A 12976-nucleotide genomic window follows, 5' to 3' on the forward strand; every position below is an offset into this window, starting at 1 on the left:
TGTGACAGGAACTAGTTTGGTAATAAAGGAAGATGAAAATTGCTTCTGGATATTATAAAATCTCAATGCAAATCATTTAAATTAGTCAAGGAAAGTAATTTGTTGTTTTGGAACAATACTGCAGTATTAGATGCAATTTACAAAATTTCAGTGCATATTGGTCAATCAGACAACAAAAAAGTTAAAGATGAAGAATAAATGACAAAAGAGTATGTGAAGCCATAAACAAATTATAACATAATTAAAGGCTCTGAATTTTAATTGAAGACACAGTTGTTGAATTGTTTAATTTGGACAATGGTTTGAATGGGCATGAAATTTTAATTGATGATGAAACAGTTTGATAAATTATGAATGAAGACGAGCCAAAATGAACCAAATTAAGATTTGTTGTTGACAAATAAAATCTCACTTCTGCCTTATTCCATGTGGGAAGCTCTACATGATTACACAGAACAGCAGCAAGATGCTGTGAAATTTTCATTCTACTTCACTAAGAGAGTTAACAGAGAAAAGCAATTATTTGTATTTTTAATAAATAATATTTGTATTTTATCATAATTTCTAAATGTAATTGCAGGATTATTATTTTTTGTAAAATGTTTTTGTTTATTTGAGATTGAATAATGTGCGAAAATGTCTCCAAATATTCCAGGAGTCTACTGTGTGGCTATGGGATTAGATGGGCTGTCAGTTTTTGTAGTGTGAAAATGGGTAGATGATGTGGCATTATTCTGACTAGCCTGTTTAACATAAGCCTTAGCTCTGATAAAGTTCCAAGGGAATGGATGGTATGCAAAATATCCATTGCATAAATCAGGCTCCAAGAAAAGAGTGAATTATAGATCAGTCATTATCTTGGAAATAATAGCAAAGGTATTGAAGAAGTTGATTGACAGAATTCACTAATGGACAGGTAAGAATATGATTTTCTATATAGAGGATTTGATTGGGTTTTTTATTTTTATAATGCGAAGACATGAAAGGTCATACTGGACACAGGTTACAATAGTACATATGATAAACAGTAGGACAATCACAAACATCCATGCTTTTGGTTGGATGTGACCAACTAGCCCGGCATATATGGAGGAGCCAAATTTAGCAGAAAGGTGTGTGCGTGTGTACTGAATGGCTCTGTTCTTTGACTGCCACTGTTTAATTTGTGTACAAATGATATAGAAAATTATTTGAAGGAGAATTTTCAGTTTGCTGATAATGTAAAATTGAGTAGCTTCATAGTTATGGCAATGTGTGAGAGCTTGCATGATGGTTTAAAATAGGCTTATAATCAGTGGCGTGTTGGGACCGGCTCGTGCGCACCGGTTGTTAAAATTTTTCAAATTTAGCGAGCCGGTTGTTAATGTTTTTAAGTCGGCCGAGCCAGTTATTAAAATTCTTTATGAAAAGATAGATGATGAATGGTGGTATATACTTTTTCTCGTAAATATTTTGAAATTGTATAATAAACACTTACGTATATTATTATTATTATTATCAAAAATAAATGCATAAAGGAGAATTCACAAAATTCAAACTCAATTTACGAACAGGAATTTGGAAATGATTTTATTTACTAAACAATGTCTGCATTCATTAAAACACAAACACGTTATCAAAACTCCCGAACTGGGTATTTGAATAAACAATAATGCCTTATTTTTCAACGAATTTCCAAGCACTTGCAACATTAAGTTCTTAGAAATGCAACATTGTTGCACTATCGATAAATACAAAAATTCGTTGTGACAGCTACAGTCTCTGATCATTTGATCGACTACGAGTGGTAATATTAGTGTTACATTTTTTTTGTTCAGGATTTCATTTGATAATAGGTAAGTTGTAGGTAATATAGGAAAATTTTCTTTAATATATGTTTTTATTTCGGTTTTTTTCTTTTTTTTTAATAATTAAAAAAATTTTAATCAGGGTTAGAGTTTTGCAGTCGAAAAAGCGGATAGTCTTTAGCTGAAAAAATGAAATAGAATGAAACTTCTTAAACATTAAAAGGACAAAATTTGAAGAAGCAGAAACAAAGGCATCTGAAGATACAATAGCACTTTGTGAAGAATCAAATTTTTCATAAAGCGAGCCGGTTGTTAAAAATTTACCAACACGCCACTGCTTATAATGTATGGACAAAAGAAAATGAATGTCAGTTTAATGTGGAAAAGAGAAAAGTTATGCATTTTGGAATAAAAATATACCGTATTAAAGAACTGTATGCCAAGAAATTGATGCATGGGATTTGTGAGTGTTGGTGAATAGAGTAACAGATTCAGATGACATATTGTGAAGCTGGCCAAGGTAACTCATAGGATTAAATGGTTATTGAAGAACACACTAACAAGCAGAAGTAAGGAAGTTGTCATTCCTCTTTATAAGGCTTTGATATGGCTACATTTGGGTTTTTTGGGATTGAGGAAGTAGTGGAGAAGATCCTGATGGAATGGTGAGTGGTCTGTGGAATGCCCTTACACTGATAAAATGCGGGTTTGTAGGCTGCAGAAGTTGGTTGATAGGCAGCAGAGAAGGGATGATAGAAACATTTTTTAGTTACTAAAAGTTTTATAAGATTAATGGAGGAAATTTTTCAGAATACTAGAGAGGGCAGACCAAGAGGTCATCCTTAGAGTTGAGTAAGAGTTTGGTTAGCAAAGTTCTTAGGACTACATTTTTTTTTGTTTGGAGAGCGATGAATGAGTGCAATGTATTGCCAAAGTCCATTGTGCTTCGTCAATGAATGTGTTCAAGGATAAGTATGACAACAAATATTATTGTGTGGGTCTCTCATGATGAGATTTTGGACTCCATGGAGTCTCATATAATAATAATTATATTAAATAGCACATGGTAGAAACGATTAATACCAGGATTGAGAGTATTTTCTGGTGATAGCATCAGTGAATTTGTACCAAGGGAATCCATTTTGCTTCAGATTGGGAAGGAGAGAGCAAATACACAGCCATAAGGTAGCCACACAGGTTGCATGTTGAATCTTCACTTGAGAAGGGGTATATTTGGAATTACAAAGCTGGCCTGGTTGGCTGCGTGGTTAGTATATTCGCTCTTCAGCCAAAAAGGCTGCGGGTTCGAATCCTGCAATGGGCATGGATGTTTGTGATTGTCTACAAAAATACTAGTTGTGGGGTTGGGAAGTAGATGGCCTTGGTGTAGATAATGATGATAGTTAACGGTTTGCTGTAGTTGGTGGATTGTGAGTGTTGGAGACAGAGAGTTGTAGAGTAGGTGCCCTCCCTCGATGAGTCTTTGGACTCCTTGGAGGCGTCATGTAATAATAATAATAATTATTATTATAATTCATCCATGTAAAGATGCTTAAGGAAAGCAGTATCATTGATTTCATATCTAGAGTTAGGAGAATAAACCAGGTTGGATTTGATTAAATATATGAGTAATATGAAACTGGATCTGCAAAAGCACTAGCAAGAAGGGTGTAGTATGGTGAGAAAGGCAAAATTAGATGTGAGAGAAAATTACCTCAGCAAGCTAAAGGTAATTCCAAAAAAGTTCTTTAGTTGTGTGGTGAGCAAAAGGAAATATTATTAAGGAAGGATCTTTAATGGATACGGATAGTAGGGAGGCGAACAGAAGCAGATGAAATAGTTGAATTACCGAGTGATCACAATATGAGTGTATCATTTGGCCATAAAATAGAGGTAGAGAAACTGGAAGTGATTAGGATGTTAAGAAATCTCGGTGTGAATACAGTCATTTCGCACCGAGATTTCCCTATTTTCAGAATATGAAATATTTTTATAAATATTTTATTTTTAATAATGTCTTTGAAAGTGAATATGTCATATAATAAGCATTCTGGCATGCACATTCTGAGAATCCAATAGAAATTGATGAACAGTTCAGCACACAATGCAAATTCAAATTATTCATGCATATGAAAACACAGGCTGTGATCACATCGCTTCATCCCCCCCCGTTTTTTTTTTTTGTTTGCTTGCTTAGTGGGCTAGCCACATCTCCAGTACCTTCAAGATGGAGTCATCATTGTTTAGATGATTCTTTAAGATTGTGGGCTATTGGACATTTAAAGCTGGGTAGGCAAAAGCTGGATGTTAGCTTAATATGTCATGAAGCATTGTCTCGGCAGCACTAATGATGCAATTTCAGAAGACAAGAACTATTACAAGGGGACCCGACAAATGTCTCCTGAGAGTTATATCAACCAGAACAGACCATTATTTGGCTCTAACAGCACCTACAATGTCCTGTCATCAAATGTCACTTGAGGTTGCAGGTGGCTGCAGGTAAAAAGATTTCCAACCAGACTGTGTTAAGATGGCTCAATTCAAGTGGTTCTCTATGCAAGGAAGCCAGTGGTTTGCATCTCTTTCTAACCAGAAACCATTGCATAAGCTTGTCAAAAAAAACTAGTGCCATGAACATAACTCAGAAATCCTGGCAAATGGGGTGGAGTTCTCTTCTCTGATGAGTTCAGTTTTAGCCTGCAGATGGATTATAGACATTGTTTGACCTGGAGAGAACGAGGAATGCGGTACCATTCCTCCAGCATCAGAGAAAGGAATGCTTATGGTGGAGGCATTGTTCTCGTGTGGAGTGGAATAATGATCAGCAGTTGTGCCTGTCTTCGTGTTTTTGATAGGAATGTAAAAATAATCATAATTTAAAATTATGAATATTTTTATAAATTGTTTATGTTATATTATTAGTTTTGATTTCATAACACGTATATCGGTACTTGCGATGTGCCTGTTATTGATATTATTATATCAAGAACATTTGAAATTGATATTCTTACTAGATTCTGATAATTGCATTACAGGAAAACCTTGCTTAACAGAATTAATTAATCCATCAATTAATGCGGGCTAAGCAACATAGCATTAAGCAAATACAATAAACAATAGGAATAATTATAATTCATTGATGTTAGTAAATTTGAAAAAAAAAATCATAAGCTATATTAGTGGATAAAAATCATCAAAGTTAATAAAAATCAATTGCTTAAATTTTTATTTAATGTCTAAATGTTTGATTGAGCTACTTTTTTTACAAAAAAAAATTAAGTAAAGATGTTTGAATAGTGCTCGACTTTTTCATCTTGTCATGCAATTTATGATAGCTGATGATTGCTTTATCAAGATTTCAGCAGTCTTTGAAGCTTCGTTCCATATTTTCATGATCAATGAAAATATGGTGATTGAAAACTAGCTCAAGTTCTTTTGCAGTTAGCTTCTTAGTCGTAACATTCTCTTCTTGTTCGCACTCCTTATCTTTTTCTTCATATGCACACTGTTCTGAATGGGAATCGAGCAAGTTTTTCAGCTTTTCCTCTAACATAATTACTTTTCTTCTCTTTTAATTACTGCCACTTTCATTATCAGTTTTTCTCTTTTCTATATCAGGGGTTGAATATAATAAAGCCTTATAGGTATCTAAATTAAAGCAAAATGAAGGAAAAGTGATTGAGCAAGAGAACGGAGTTTGCACATGCACTTGTGATGATAGCTTTGAGTCAACTGCCAAGTGTCGCTGGCCACTGCCCACTAGCTGCTGCATTGACAAGTGCTGCCACTTACTGAAGATTGGCGACAAAAAATTTCGTGTAACATAAAATTTCACATGCTATAAAAAAATCGTGTTAACTGATTTATCACTCACTTAAATAGTATCAATTCACTTAGTCGTGCTAACTGATTATCGTGCATGTCGAATTTGCGTTAAGCGAGGTTTTCCTATCCTTTTAATCCTGTTATTGTAATTTAAAATTATCAAGTGTTGTATTTGGAAAAGACATTCTCGTTATGCTAACGAAGCCAGACGAGTCAGCCATTATACCTAACTTCTTGCTTGCCACTTTCATGGAGAGCACATGAAAGGAGTTTGATGGGTGATTGACAGCTAAGAGAGAGAGAGCATTCGGTTTTGTAGTAACCAGAAAAACAAGGGAGAGCTAATGGGAGTTTAAGAATGCAGACTGGAGAAATTTTGTTCTTAGGAAGTTGTCAAGTTCTGTGTGACAGTCAGAAGAATAGTAATAGAAGATTCCGAAAAGGAATCGTAGAACTGTGAGTCTTTAAACTGAAGGAATTGAGACTGCTGTAAACAAGTATTTAGTAAATAAAAGAAGATATTGCAGTTGCTGTTCTAATTAATTGGTTCTTAACCTGGGCTACCGCCCAGGTTAAGAACCAATTAATTAGAACACTTAATAAGAACCCCTGGGGGCACTGAGGGGGGGGTAAGCGTTATAATACTAATAATATAATAAAGGCAAAAAATTCCATGTTTAATCTAGCATCCCTATTTATATTGTGTTTGATAACACTGTTCAGAATATTCTATGTCTGCCAGTACTGTTGAAATATATTCGCTACTTATTTTTTAGAATTTTTACATTGAAAGTTAAGTAATTGGGTTACTTTTTGAGTCTGAATTTTCCACATTGAAAATAATTAAATTTGGGCTATTTTTAGCATAATCCACTACTTGTATAAGCTTTATTTGCTACTTTTCCTAATGCCCATCTGACAATCCTGGTTTGCAGTTCGCATCTAGCCAGTGGTATCGTGTGACGCACTTCGTTGATATTGTGTAGCACTGTAGCCCATTAAAATGAGTGAAAAAAGAAAGTTTCGTCAATATTCAAGTGAATATTTAAAATACGGAGTTATTCTGTCTATAAATAATGAGCAGTTACCACTGTACTTAATATGTGAAAAAACTTTCTCAAAGGAAGGAATGAAGCCTTCAAGAATGATTGAGCATTTAAGAACAAAGCATCCAAATAAAGCAAAAAGGGATGTGGAGTACTTTCGTGAATTAAACACTAAATTTAAAACTTCTCCTGGACTAAAAGGATTGGTTGCAATACAAACTAACCAACAAGAGAAGGGACTTGTGTCTTACAAACTTTCAAAGTTAATTGCCAAATATGGAAAGCCACATACTATTGGCAAAACTCATCTTACTGGCTATAATGAAGTTTTAGATACGATGATTGGTCCAGGTAAAAGTAATATGATGTCGTCAGTTCCTCTCAGCAATAGTTCAGAATCAACAAGAAATGATAAAATGGCAAAGGACATTGGAAAAAAAAAACCCTTTGTGATGATTTAAAAACCATAGAATTTTCTTTGTAAGTCGTTGAGACAACTTGCATGATAATGAAGCTTTGTTAATGGCGTACGTGCTTTATATAAATACTAATGAAGAAATTATTGAAGAGCTTCTATTTGCTGAACAACCGAAATTTGACACAAAAGGTTCTATGATTTTTAAGGTTGTTAAAGACTTTTTTAATTAATAATGATAATAATAATAATAATAATTGTTATTATTGTTATTATTATTATTATTATCCCAATCCTGAATAATAATAATATTAATATTATTATTCAGGCCTCCATGGAGTCAAAAGATTCATCGTGGGAGGTCCTTCTTAGGAAACACAAAGTCTGTCATATTACTCCTTGAACTCATTGACCGTTCTTGCTCTAACGACTCTCTCAGGCAATGCATTCCATGGTTCAACCACTCTCCATGCAAAGAAACCACTCCTCACCCTCTTGCTCACAGCTTCCTTTCTTAACTTATAGGGATGGCTCCTTGTCATGGTTTTTCCTGCTGTTCCACCAAGCGAAAGAACTGCCCAGTGTCAACCCTGTAACCACTTCTCTCAACAGTTTAAAACTCTCAATCATATCATTTCTCCTTCTTCTATCCACCAAACTCTGCAGTCCACATTCCTCAGCCGATTCTCTTAACTAACATTGTACAGTCCTGAAACCATTTTTGTTATCTGCCTTTGTTTCCTTTCCACAGTTACTTTATCCCCTTCAAATCCTGGGGACCAAATCTGAGAACAATAGTATAAGTGTGGTCTGATCAGAGTCTTACACAATGGAACGATAACTCTTTTATCTCTGCAGGTCAGCATCCTTCTAAATATTGCAGCAATCCTCTAGGTTACCTTCACCACCTTTGCAATATGCTCCATGAATTTCAGTTTTCTATCAGTCATCATCCCCCAGATCTTTTGTCTCCCCTACTTCCTTCAGTATAGCTCCTTCAATCGAGTGTGCATCCTTCCATCAATTGATCCCAAACCTCAAGACCTTACATTTTGCTGCATTAAACTGATTCCCCCATTCATTTGACAATCTGTCTAGTTTACTCACATCCTCTTGCAGGGCTGCCACATCTGCACTATTACTGATTACTGATAACTCTTCCCAGCTTCACATAATCTGCAAACAGCTGAATATCCCCTTGCAATCCATTGACAGTGTGATTGATATAAAGGTTGAACAATATAGGTCCCAGTACTTAGCCCTGTGGAACCCCCACTTGTAATCTTCTGCTTACAAGTGCGCCTTGATATTGCCCCACCATACACAACTCTCTGATACCTATCAGACAGACAATCCTGAAACCATTTGACTAATCTGACATTTAAACCATATGTTGCAACTTAAATATCAGCTTATCATGTGGCACCTTGTCAAATGCCTTTGCAAAATCCAAAAAAATGGCAGTATATGCCTTTCCCTCATCAACTGCCTTTGTCACTTTATTATAAAAGGCAGTGATGTTACTAAAGCAATAGCACCCCTTAACAAATCCATGTTGATTCTCCCAGATAACATTACCCTCATCTGCCCAATGCTGTATATAATCCCTCACTAATTTCTCCAAGACCTTAACAACTACTGATGACTCACAAACTGGCCTATAATTATACACTTCCAGTCTGCCACTGCCCTTATGCAACGGCACTGTCTTACCTTCCTTCCATTCCTTGAGTACCTTTTCCTCAGCCAGACTTTTATTGAAGAACCAGGTCAATGGAGCTGTCAGTTCTGTAGCACATTCTCTCAAAACCCGTGGTGAAATACCATCCAGTCCAACATCTTTACTGATATCCAGAGTACTCAGTATTTGGAACACACTCTTCTCTAAACCCTGAACCTGCCCTATCTCTCTAGTATTAAAACCGTCTTCTGCAGGATGAAATACTCCAATAAAGTGCTCATTGAACAACTCCACTATGTCCTCTACATCAGTCACACTATTCCCATTTTTATCCTGCATTGTCATTCATCCACAATCATTTTTCTTCCTACTGGCCACATAGCTAAAAAATTCCCTAGGATTTTCTTTGGATCTTAGTGCCAATCTCTTCTCATATTCCAGTTTTGTCTTCCTCACCATACTAGTCACTCTCCTGGCCTGCATCTTCTATTCTTCGTGTATCTGTCCGCCACCCCTCTCCTTATATCTCTTCCATAATCACTTTCTGGATTTAATATGCGAAGTGCATATTAAAATTGTAATACCTTTGATATGCAATGAGTGAGATCGTGTTGTTGAATGTTGTGATACAAAGGGCAAAACAGCAGCTAGAGCGTATGAGCAAAAGTCGACTGAATGAACCAGCCAATAATAAAAAGTATGACAGGAAAAATAGACGTATGAGTGTGAACATGAACAAAATGGAGGATAGAGTGCTGTATGAAGACTTGTTAGTACGAGGAGTGATAGTAGAGGATTTGACAAAATCGTACCAACCTGGTGCGACCATAAAAGGATGTAACTGAGTCTATTAGAGAGCAAAAGGAAAGGGTGAAGGAATTGATTGTTGTGGCAGGTACGAATGATTTGAAAGGAGACAAAATGGAAATGATAGAAGAAGACCTGAATGAATTGTTTGAGGTAGCAAAAGAAAAGAGTGAGAGAGTTCGAATGATTAGTCTTTTGCCACAGTATGACAGTGAAATGTTTAAAAGGAGGGCCATAATTGATGACGAGTGGTGTGGAATTTGTGGACGTGTGGAATGAGTTCGATGGGCGAAAGGATCTATATAAGATGGATGGCTTGCATTTGAATGGTTACAGTGTAAGAAGACTTGAGAAAGTGTTGCTGAATGTGGTGGATGTGCAAATTCAGGGAAACTAGATTTATTAAGGGGGGGGTTAGAAATACAGTCCTTAGGGAGGCAGTTGAATGTAAGAATGAATATAATATGCCCGAGCAAATAAGGACAACAAATCAGAGTGGGATAGTTAATATAAGGCATCAAGGTAGGGTTGGGGCTAATGGGGGTCTTAAATTCATATACACTAATGCTGGAGTATTAGGAACAAGAAGGAAGAGTTTTTGGCCATGGTTGGCACTTCCAGACCACAGGTTATTGGTATTAGTGAAACATGGCTGACTGTAGATGATATAGCTAGTGGGATTGAATGTGATGGGTATAGTGTGTTCAGGAATGACAGGGTGAATAAAATGGGGGGAGGAGTATTGTTGATGATAGCTGATGAGCTGCAGCCAAGGAGAATAGAAGTTGAATTGCAGGATAGAGAAAAGAGCACATTTCAGGCCATTTGGTGTGAGATTGTGGCTAGCAGAACTAAATATACAATTGGGTGCTGCTATAGACCAGGTGATGGAAAAGATGGTGGTGACAGTATGCACAAGCAAATAGAAGAAATGAGTGGAAGGAGGGTGATTATAATGGGAGATTTCAACTATGGTCGCATTGATTGGAGTGAGGAGAGGACACACGGGAGGAAGGAATTGGATTTTATGCAGTTATTAAGGGATAACTATCTGCGACAGCATGTAATGAAAAATACTAGGGGTCGGAGAGTGCTTGACCTAGTAATTACAGCTGAGGATTTGGCTGTAACAAATATGACCACATTGCCACCAATCGGTGAGAGTGATCATAGGGTCTTGACTTGGGAGGTGGCTAAAGTTGTAGAATTTTCAATTAAGACAGGGTACATGTGGAATTATCAGGCTGGAAAGTATGACAAGCTTAGGAGTTTGATTGGTTCAGTGCCATCGCATGTACAACTGCAAGGACTAGAAGTCGATAGTGCATGGGAGGCAGTTAAGAAGTGTTTGCATGAAGCAATGGCTGACTGTATACCTACAGTCCGAATAATAAATCAACTAGGGGTTAAATGGATGAATAACACCATTAAGCTTGAGGTGCAAAAAAAGAAACAACTATGGAGGGAATTTAAGGAGAATGGTGACCGGCAGGCACATGAACGGTATAAAGCGCAGGCCAGAACGGTAACGAGTGTGGTAAGAAAAGCATAAAAGGATTACGAAAGAACATTGGCCATGCAGGCTAAAGAGAATCCTAAACAGTTTTTTAGATATGTAGCAAGTAAAAGGAAAAATGTACATGGCAGAATGATTTTAAAGAATGCCAATGGTAGGTAGGTAACTGAATCAGTTGATATAGTTGAGTTACTGAGTGAGCACTCTGCAAGAATGTATCATCCAGGTGGTGACATTGCAGAAACGAATGTTCCAGTAGATTATATGGGAATTGTGGTGAATGAAGTGGAGGTGAGTAGTCTATTGCATAACCTCAATGTCAATACATCTGTGGGATTGGATGGTATACCAGCTCGTGTTGTACGAGAAGCAGCTAAAGAATTGTCAGTACCCTTGACCATTTTGTTTAATTTGAGTCTCGGGTCTGGATTGTCCTGAGGGGGTGGAAAGAGGGGAAAATAGTTCCACTGCATAAAGGTGGTTCCAAGACTGCTGTAAATTGCCAACCGATTAGCATATCAGGAATCATTGTCAAGGTCTTAGAGAAATTAGTCAAGAATAGAATACAGGATTGGATAGATGAAAATGGGATATTGTATGAGGGACAACATGGTTTTGTGAAGGGTAGATCATGCCTCAGTAATTTGCTCACGTTTTATAACATGGTGACGGCTTAACTGGATAGGGGTAATGGGTTTACAGTGATTCTACTGGACCTTGCCAAGGCCTTGATAGGATACCACATGGAACCCTAATCAGTAAACTGGAGCAGATGGGGATGAATATAGGGTTGGTGAGATGGATAGGAGGGTAGTTGATGAAGAGATACCAGAGAGTGGTTTATTCAGGAGTTGAGTCCAAAAGACGGCTTGTGACTAGTGGTGTGCTGCACGGCTCTGTTCTTGGTCCACTACTTTTCAATTTGTTCATCAATGATATAGGAAAGGATCTGAGAGGAAGTGTTCACTTGTTTGCTGATGATGCAAAGTTGATTACAGCAATTGTGAGTGCATAGGATGTCAAAATTTTACAGGATGATTTGGATAGTTTGGAGGACTGAGCTAGGAAAAATGGATGTCAATTTAATGTGGCAAAGTGTAAGGTTATGCACTTTGGGGTGAAAAGAATAGCAGCAGTATATCGCATTGGTGGAACCGTACTCCAGGAGATTGATGAGGCCAGGGATTTGGGAGTGTTAGTGGATAGGGAATTGAAGTTTAGGGGGCACATATTGCAAAAGTGACTAAAACAGCTCACCAAATCACTTGGCTTCTGAAAAATACCTTAACATGCAGAGACAAACAAGTTGTTGTTCCTCTGTATCGAGCCTTGATAAGACCCCATCTGGACTACTGTGCCCAGTTATGGGCACCAGGGTTTCTTCGTGATGGGGAGGAAGTGGAGAGGATCCAGAGACGAGTGACCAAGATGATAGCAGGTCTGTGGAATGAACCTTATGAGAATAGGTTGAAGATTTGTGGGTTGCAGAAATTGGTCGATAGGCGAAGGAGGGGTGATATGATTGAGATATTCAAATTACTGAAGGGTTTCTATAAGATTGAGCCAGAAGATATTTTTGAAAATATGACTGGTGGTGGGAGGACTAGGGGCCGTGAATGGAAGCTGGGCAAGAATGTGGTTAACAAGGGTGTTAGAGCTAGGTTTTTTACTTGGAGAGTGGTGAATGAGTGGAATAAGTTGCCAGAGTCTGTTGTGGGTGCTATGAGCGTGAATGAGTTCAAGGCAAGGTATGATAGATACTGTGTGAATGTCGAATAGTTGTTCTTGACATGGTGTTAGGGCCTCCCTCGATGAGTCTATCGACTTCTTGGAGTTGCCCAGAACAATAATAATAATAATAATAATAATGATATTAGATTGAAATATATGATGGATACG

At 37.1% G+C, this 12976-nt stretch overlaps 1 protein-coding gene across 6 annotated transcripts in view; it reads left to right on the top strand.

The window, feature by feature from the left end:
* LOC150096464 (kazrin-like) overlaps nt 1–12976 on the top strand; it is a 686592-nt gene that overhangs the window by 28858 nt on the left and 644758 nt on the right. The window contains exon 2 of one of the 6 annotated variants that reach the window (XM_090408269.1): nt 656–916. The exons of the other annotated variants lie outside the window; for them this stretch is intronic. The gene's annotated coding sequence lies outside the window, so the exon portion shown is untranslated. The remainder of the gene's footprint in view (nt 1–655; nt 917–12976) is intronic. 6 annotated transcript variants of the gene reach the window in all.

This window comes from Typopeltis vanoorti, chromosome 18 (assembly GCF_054136105.1).
Source record: "Typopeltis vanoorti isolate ZY-2024b chromosome 18, IOZ_Tvanoo_1.0, whole genome shotgun sequence".
NCBI lineage: Eukaryota > Metazoa > Arthropoda > Arachnida > Uropygi > Thelyphonidae > Typopeltis > Typopeltis vanoorti.